Below are 7,375 nucleotides of genomic sequence, written 5' to 3'. Positions count from 1 at the left end.
GGTTCGAGATCGTCCAGGTTCCTCGAGAGGCGAACGTTGACGCCGACGCCCTAGCTCGCCTCGCGTCTGGGATAGACGAGGAGGGCGAGGGCAGCGTCCCAATCGAAGTGTTGACCCGACCCTACGTCTCGAGAGGCGACGTAGGGGTCATTGACGAGACTCCGCCTCCCTCATGGATGACCCCGCTCGTGGAATTCCTTAAACGAGGAGTCGTCCCCGAGGATAAACAAGAAGCCATAAAGTTGAGAAGCCTAGCCCCAAAGTACACAATGAGGGAGGATAGCTTGTTCAAGAGAGGCTACTCCATGCCCCTTCTCCATTGCCTGACCGAGGTGGAGGCGAGGAAAGCACTCCACGAGGTGCACGAGGGGGTGTGCGGTAACCACGCCGCCGGGCAATCTTTGGCATTGAAGCTGCTGAGACTTGGATATTTCTGGCCGACCTTGAAAAAGGACTCCCACGAGTGGGCCAAGAAGTGTGACAAGTGCCAAAGGTTCGCCCACATTCCACGCCAAGCACCGGCCCCTTTGTGTCCGATTATCGTGCCGCGACCTTTCGCGAAGTGGGGAATCGACCTCATCGGCGAGCTACCTACGGCCCCGAGACAATACAAGCACGCGATCGTGGCTATCGATTACTTCACGAAGTGGGTAGAGGCTGAGCCGCTAGCAAAGATCACCGAGGCGAACACGTCAAGCTTCATTTGGAAAAGCATCATCTGCCGCTTCGGGATCCCTGCGTCAATTGTAACCGACAACGGAAAACAATTCGACAATGCGCGCCTCCGAGAAATGTGCGAACAACTTGGCATTAGCAAGACTTTCTCCTCTCCCCGCCATCCTCAAGCCAACGGTCAGGTCGAGGCGGTGAACAAGACGATCAAGGAGAACCTGAAGAAGAAGTTGGAGGCAAGAAAAGGGGCTTGGGCCGACGAGCTCCCCATGGTCTTATGGGCATATCGCACCACCGCTCGAAACGCGACCGGCGAAACCCCTTTCGCTCTCGCGTTCGGCGTCGAGGCTGTGGTACCCGTCGAGACCAAGCTGCCAACCTTGCGCATCGAGGAGTACGACGAAGCCGCCAACGACGACGCGATCATGCTCGAGCTAGACCTCATAGACGAAAGGAGGGCGGACGCACTCACCCGGCTTGCTGCGCAAAAGAGGAAGGTCAAGAAGTACTACAACTCAAAGATCAAGCTGCGGAAGTTCGTCGGCGGGAGCCTCGTTCTTCGAAGGGTGTTCCAAAACACCAAAGTGCAAGGTGCGGGAGTTCTAGGCCCCACCTGGGAAGGCCCGTACCGTGTGCGCCGAGCCATCCACAATGGCACATACGAGCTCGAGAACATGGAGGGACTCGTGTTCACACACCCGTGGAATGCGGAGCACCTTCGGCAATATTATTCATTCGTCCATTTTTACGCTTTGTTGTTCTCATGTAACTTTCGATTCTAGCAAAGTCAATTTTAAATTTCAAGTTTGGCCAAAGGCCTGGGATGTAATTTTTGAACCATTTCAATAATTTAATGAATTACATTTAACTTCAAAACTTTGTATCTTAGTTTCTAGCCTCCTCTACGAGCACCCAAGAAACTCGGGGGGCTAAGCAGGATAAGGTGAGAGTAACAAGCTCGCTTACTCCACTTTCCACGCACTAAGTGGTAACAAAACACCCATAAATCGGATCCGCGCACCGGACCTCCGACCTCGTACCCTCCTCGTGCGACGCTCTCGCACGGGTTGAGGTCGTACACCGAGAGATAGCGAAACATCGACAAGTTGGATCCGCGCACCGGACCTCCAACCTCGCACGCCTTTTGCTGCGACCCTCTCGCGCATCGATGCACCTTGTACCCCGATAGGCAACAAGGCATCGATGGATCACGTCCGCGCACCGGACGGTCGATCTCGGCAGTCAAAACCCAAAACGTGACACGCGTACCGACATGTACCACGCTCACTGGGAACTGCGAGCTCGTCGCGATATGCACGCCAATAGGTAGCGAACTCGCCAGAGGATGAGCGCGACGGCCACCCAGCTCGCGCACGCCGATAGGCAGCGAGTCACAAATGGATGGCCGGAAATCGCACCCGCCGGATGAAACTGATCTAGCCAGCGTCCGCGGGAAACTTCGCCGCCAAATGCGGCAGTAAGCCGTGCCAACCGGTTACGCTAAGCATAGTAAGCCGGGCTCGTAAGACACGCACTATTCAAATTGCGCAACTCGATTACACTAAGCGTAGCAAGTCGAGAAAATAAGACGCACGATGAAAAGAAAGCTTCAATCAAAGCAAAACGATATTGCGTAAACAACCCAACAAGAAAAGTACGAAAGTACGACGCAAACATAACAATAATCCGAAAGAAAGCATAAAGCGAGCGCCAAACAAGTGCGCGAAAAACCAAGGAAAACTCAACTAGTCCGAGCCAAAGTCGACTTGGTCTTCATCTCCTTCGGGGTTAGGGGCGCCAAACCCGCCAACGGCTTCTCCGTCAGGCTGGTGGGTCGTCGACTGAGCAGCCTCGGCGGGGATCTGTGGATGCAGGTCGTCCTTCGGCAGCTCGTCATCATAAGGAGGGAACATGGCGTTAAAGAAGGAAAATGTAGTCCCGCGGGACGCGTTCTCCTTCGCGGTCGCGTCTCGGACTCGCCTCGCCACTTCGTAACGGGCCGCCTCCAACGTCAAGTCCCAGTCGTCCTCCAAGTCCGTCTTGGATCGCACGGCATCTTCCTTCTCCTTGACGAGCGTTTGCATCTCCGCCCGCAAGGTGTCCCTCTCCCTCTCCACCTTGACCCGAGCAATCTCGCTCGCCGATAGCCGAGCATGGACGATGCTCAGCTCCGCATCCCGGCTCGAGAGTGCCGCCTGGAGTTTCTTCGTTTCCCCCAGAAAGGTGTCAGCTGCTTGCTCCGCCTTCTCACGAAGCACTTTCTCGGCGGCCGATTCTCCGCGAGCTCGCTCCAGCTCCTTCTCTAGCGTCTCAAACTCTTGGGCGGTGCGAACCTCCGCTAGGGCGGCAGCGTGCGCAGCCGTCATGCTCGCCTTCTCCTTTTCCATGATCTGCATGCGTCGTAGCATATCTCGGAGAATGCGATCGCTCCGCTCTTGGCGTGCGAGCATCTGTGGAAACGAAGGAAACGCGTATAACGAGACGAGAATGACCGACAAAAAATAAAATAATAATATTAAAGGGCACTGGGACGTACCTCTTGGCGATGGGCTATTCCGGTGGGCCAATGACGGCGGAGGCTTCGAGTTTATCACATGAGTTACACTCGATAATAAACTCGGGGGGCTAATGTTACCGGTCCATCCCGGCCCGGTACGGCAACGACATCATATGGCGGCTTCCCCGAGCCTTTCCTGGCGCACGGCCACCTCAAGGCCGGCCACGGCCGAGTCAGAGCCGGCCATGGCCGGGTCAGAGCCGGCCATGGCCTCCACGGCCGAGTCAGAGCCGGCCATGGCCTCCACGGCCGAGTCAGAGCCGACCATGGCCGGGTCAGAGCCGGCCATGGCCTCCACGGCCGAGTCAGAGCCGGCCATGGCCGGGTCAGAGGCGTCTCTCGGCCAAGGGGCTGTCCACGACGCTCCTTGGTCGCCTATAAATACCAAGGTACCTCCCTTGGTCCAGGTAATCCGAATTTGAGTGCTGAAACGCTGTCGAACTCGTACCTCGCTCGTTTCTCTCAAGTCTCGACCTCTAAACACTAAACCCTCTACAAACCACCTCAATCCTACTAATGTTGAGCGTCGGAGAGGTAAACAGAGGCAACCCCTCTGTTTCCCGTTTGTAGTTCACACCTTCCCTGCTTGCTTTTCAAGTGCTTGGACGAGATAGATACCATAGACAGCTAAGGGACGACTTGGGATACCAAGTCCGACACGCTCGAGTCGAGACGAGATCACTTGGTCCGGCCTTGGGTCTAACCGTCTGCGACTCCTAAATCGTTGTCCGAAAAACTGCGACAACATTCACTCTGACGTATGTGGACCAATGAGTGAAGCTGCGAGAGGCGGTTATGAATACCTTCGTCACATTTACTGACGACTATTCTAGATATGGTTTCATTTACCTAATGCAACAAAAATCTAAAACTTTTAGTAAGTTCAAAGAATTTCGTGCTTGTGTTGAAAACCAATTGGGTAAGACTATTAAGACCTTTCGATCGGATCGGGGACCCGAGTTCTTAGACACTGAGTTCACCGATTACTTGCTTGAGCATGGGATTGAGTCGTAATTATCGGCTCCTGGTAACCCTCAATAAAATGGGGTTGCTGAAAGGAGAAATAGAACTTTATTAGACATGGTAAGATTCATGATTAGCTACTCTTCACTTTCAACATCTTTCTGGGGTTATGCATTGAAGACTGCCATGTATATCTTAAATCAAGTTCCTTCAAAATCTGTATCCGAAACACTCAAAGTACTATGGAATGGAGCACCTGAAGGTTTGCGTCACTTCCGTATTTGGGGTTGTCCCGCTCATGTCTTGAAAAAGAAATCGAGCAAGCTGGAACCAAGAACAAACGTTTGTTTCTTTGATGGTTATCCAGAAGGGACAAAAGGAGGTATATTTTATGATCCTATTGATAAGGAAAACATTCGTTTCAACTCATGCTACTTTTCTTGAAGATGATTATGTTAAAAGTCATAAACCTCGAAGTAAAATTATACTCGAGGAAACTGTTAGACCAACCCCGAAGACTAACGTCCAAGGGAATCCATCTCCACCTACAATTGTTGTGAGAGTGGGAGATGAAGAAGAAAACACAAACATTGGTCCAAGTGCTACACTGCCTCGTCGTAGTGGGAGGGTCTCTAGAGAGCCCGACCGATATCTTGGTTTTGAAGCAAACGTCGTTGCCTTGGATGCGAACGATGACAACCCCGTGTCATTTAATGACGCCATGGTCGACTTGGACAAGGAAAAATGGCTAGAAGCCATGAATCTAGAGATAGAGTCTATGCACTCGAACTCAGTCTGGACTCTTTTAGATGCACCCGAACAAATTAGACCGATTGGATGCAAGTGGATCTATAAGAGGAAGAAATGAGCTGATGGACAAGTTGAAACCTTTAAGGCTAGACTTGTGGCTAAGGGTTTTACCCAAAGAGAATGAATCGACTACGACGAAACCTTCTCTCTTGTAGCCATGTTTAAATCCATCAGAATTCTTCTGGCCATTGCCGCTCATTAAGATTATGAGATTTGGCAAATGGACGTAAAGACGGCATTCTTGAATGGCTATCTGGAAGAAGAAATCTATATGGCTCAACCAGACGGATTCATAGAAAAGGGTCGAGAGCACAAGGTTTGCAAATTATTGAAGTCCATTTATGGACTCAAGCAAGCGTCTAGATCCTGGAACCAAAGGTTTGATGAGGTGATCAAGACCTATGGTTTCGAACAAAACCTTTCTGAGCCTTGTGTTTACAAGTACTCGAAGAAAGTAGTTGTTTTCTTAGTCCTTTATGTAGACGATATCCTCCCTATAAGAAGGATATTAAATTAATGTCTGACATAAAGGAGTGGGTGGTAAAGCAATTCCAAATGAAGGATTTGGGGAATGCTGCCTTTGTTCTAGGAATCCAAATCATTCGTGATAGCAAGAACAAACTACTAGCTCTGTCTCAATGTACTTATATAGATAAGGTACTTTCTCGCTTCTCGATGCAAAATGCCCATGGGGTGTTGTTGCCAATTCGTTCAGGAAAGTTCCTGTTGAAAAAGCAGTGTCCTAAGACACCGCAAGAAGTGGAGGATATGAGTCGAGTTCCATATGCCTCAGCAGTTGGGAGTCTGATGTATGCCATGTTGTGTACTAGACCCGACATATGCTATGCAGTGGGAGTTGTGAGTAGATACCAGTCAAACCCTGGTCAAGAACATTGGGTAGCTGTTAAACATATCCTAAAATATCTTAAGAGAACTAGAGACATGATGCTTGTATACACAAGTAAAGACTTGGTGATACAAGGATACACTGATTCTGATTTTCAGGCAGACCGTGACATGTTGAAGTCAACGTCTGGATCAGTGTTCACTCTCAATGGAGGAGCGATTGTCTGGAGAAGCGTTAAGCAATCTAGTATCGCAGACTCTACTATGGAAGCTAAATATATTGCAGCTTCTGAGGCAGCCAAAGAGGCTGTTTGGCTTAAGAATTTCTTAGCCGAACTGGAGGTAGTTCCTAACATGAACGAGCCTGTGCAACTCCATTGTGATAACACTGGAGCCATGGCAAACTCGAAGGAACCTCGCAGCCATAAGAGAGGAAAGCATATAGAGCGAAAATACCACCTTATAAGAGAAATAGTTCGAAGAGGAGACGTGGCAGTCATGAAGATCTCGACGTTGGACAACATTGCGGATCCAATGACAAAGGGACTATCTGAACATGTGTTCGTGACACACGGGGAATGAATGGGCCTTAGATACATGCCATATCTTCTCTAGGTCAAAGTGGGAGATTGTTAGGAATTCTTGCCCACGAGAATATACTTATGTAAATTCTCGTTGAAATTATTAATAAAATAAAGTTTGACATTTATTATCTATTTGAATTGAAAGCGTTATTTCTTATTTAATGAGATTTATTAAACATTCATTATTCCATAGCCTCCGTATCGAACTGAGTCACGTGTTGGGCACTTGAGTTCGGGCGGTGTGCTAAAACATGGTCGATGACTGATATACGCCTGGAAAACTATATCTAAAGTCATATATGTGGAACACATGGGTGAAGGTTGATCACTATGTGGGAGCATTCTACACTTGTGGTAAGTGTACGACCTGGACAGGTCTTGGTGTAGATGTGTCGTTTAATGACCGTTACGACACACTAACCGAGGCCACTATGATGGTCACAGTGAGACTTGATCTAAATCCTGAAGTGATCATGGACACGAGATTATGTTACTGAGCTCTTTGACTCATTCGCTAAAAGGCTATTCATGCAAATCACAGCTTATGTCTTGGGAGTTTTCTCAGAGCATAACTCGAGTGGGAAATGATTTACAGATACGGAATCCAGCCTTCCTGAAAGAAGGTTAATGTTCTCTCACCTAAGGGTTGATTCCAGAACCGATAGATTACGCGCACTTTCGAAGTAAGTAACGTTCGAAACAATCTTTCGCTAGGGAATCAACAATGCTTAGGGCTGATATGTATCAAGAGAAGTATAACGGAAAAATTGACTTCTCTTGACACGGGTTGAACCTGGAGGATCTTGATCATGAACTGACTATATCAGTGGACACTCGTCACGATGAGTAAATATAATTCTAGTATAAAGGAGAGTTCAGTCTTGGCTTACAAGGTGGAGTATTTGACCAAGATTAAACGAATCGATGGAAAAAGAGAAAGGAC

General features: G+C 49.1%; 1 pseudogene; it reads left to right on the top strand.

The window, feature by feature from the left end:
- Window positions 1-5,677: 5,677 nt before the first annotated feature.
- LOC149402491 (secreted RxLR effector protein 161 pseudogene) lies at window positions 5,678-6,430 on the top strand (annotated as a pseudogene).
- Window positions 6,431-7,375: the final 945 nt, after the last annotated feature.

This window comes from Urtica dioica, chromosome 3 (assembly GCF_054948205.1).
Source record: "Urtica dioica subsp. dioica isolate 48M chromosome 3, U.dioica_male_clone48M_v1_H2, whole genome shotgun sequence".
Lineage (NCBI taxonomy): Eukaryota > Viridiplantae > Streptophyta > Magnoliopsida > Rosales > Urticaceae > Urtica > Urtica dioica.
Note: the sequence above shows the minus strand (reverse complement) of the source record. Positions and strands in the feature narration are given on the sequence as shown.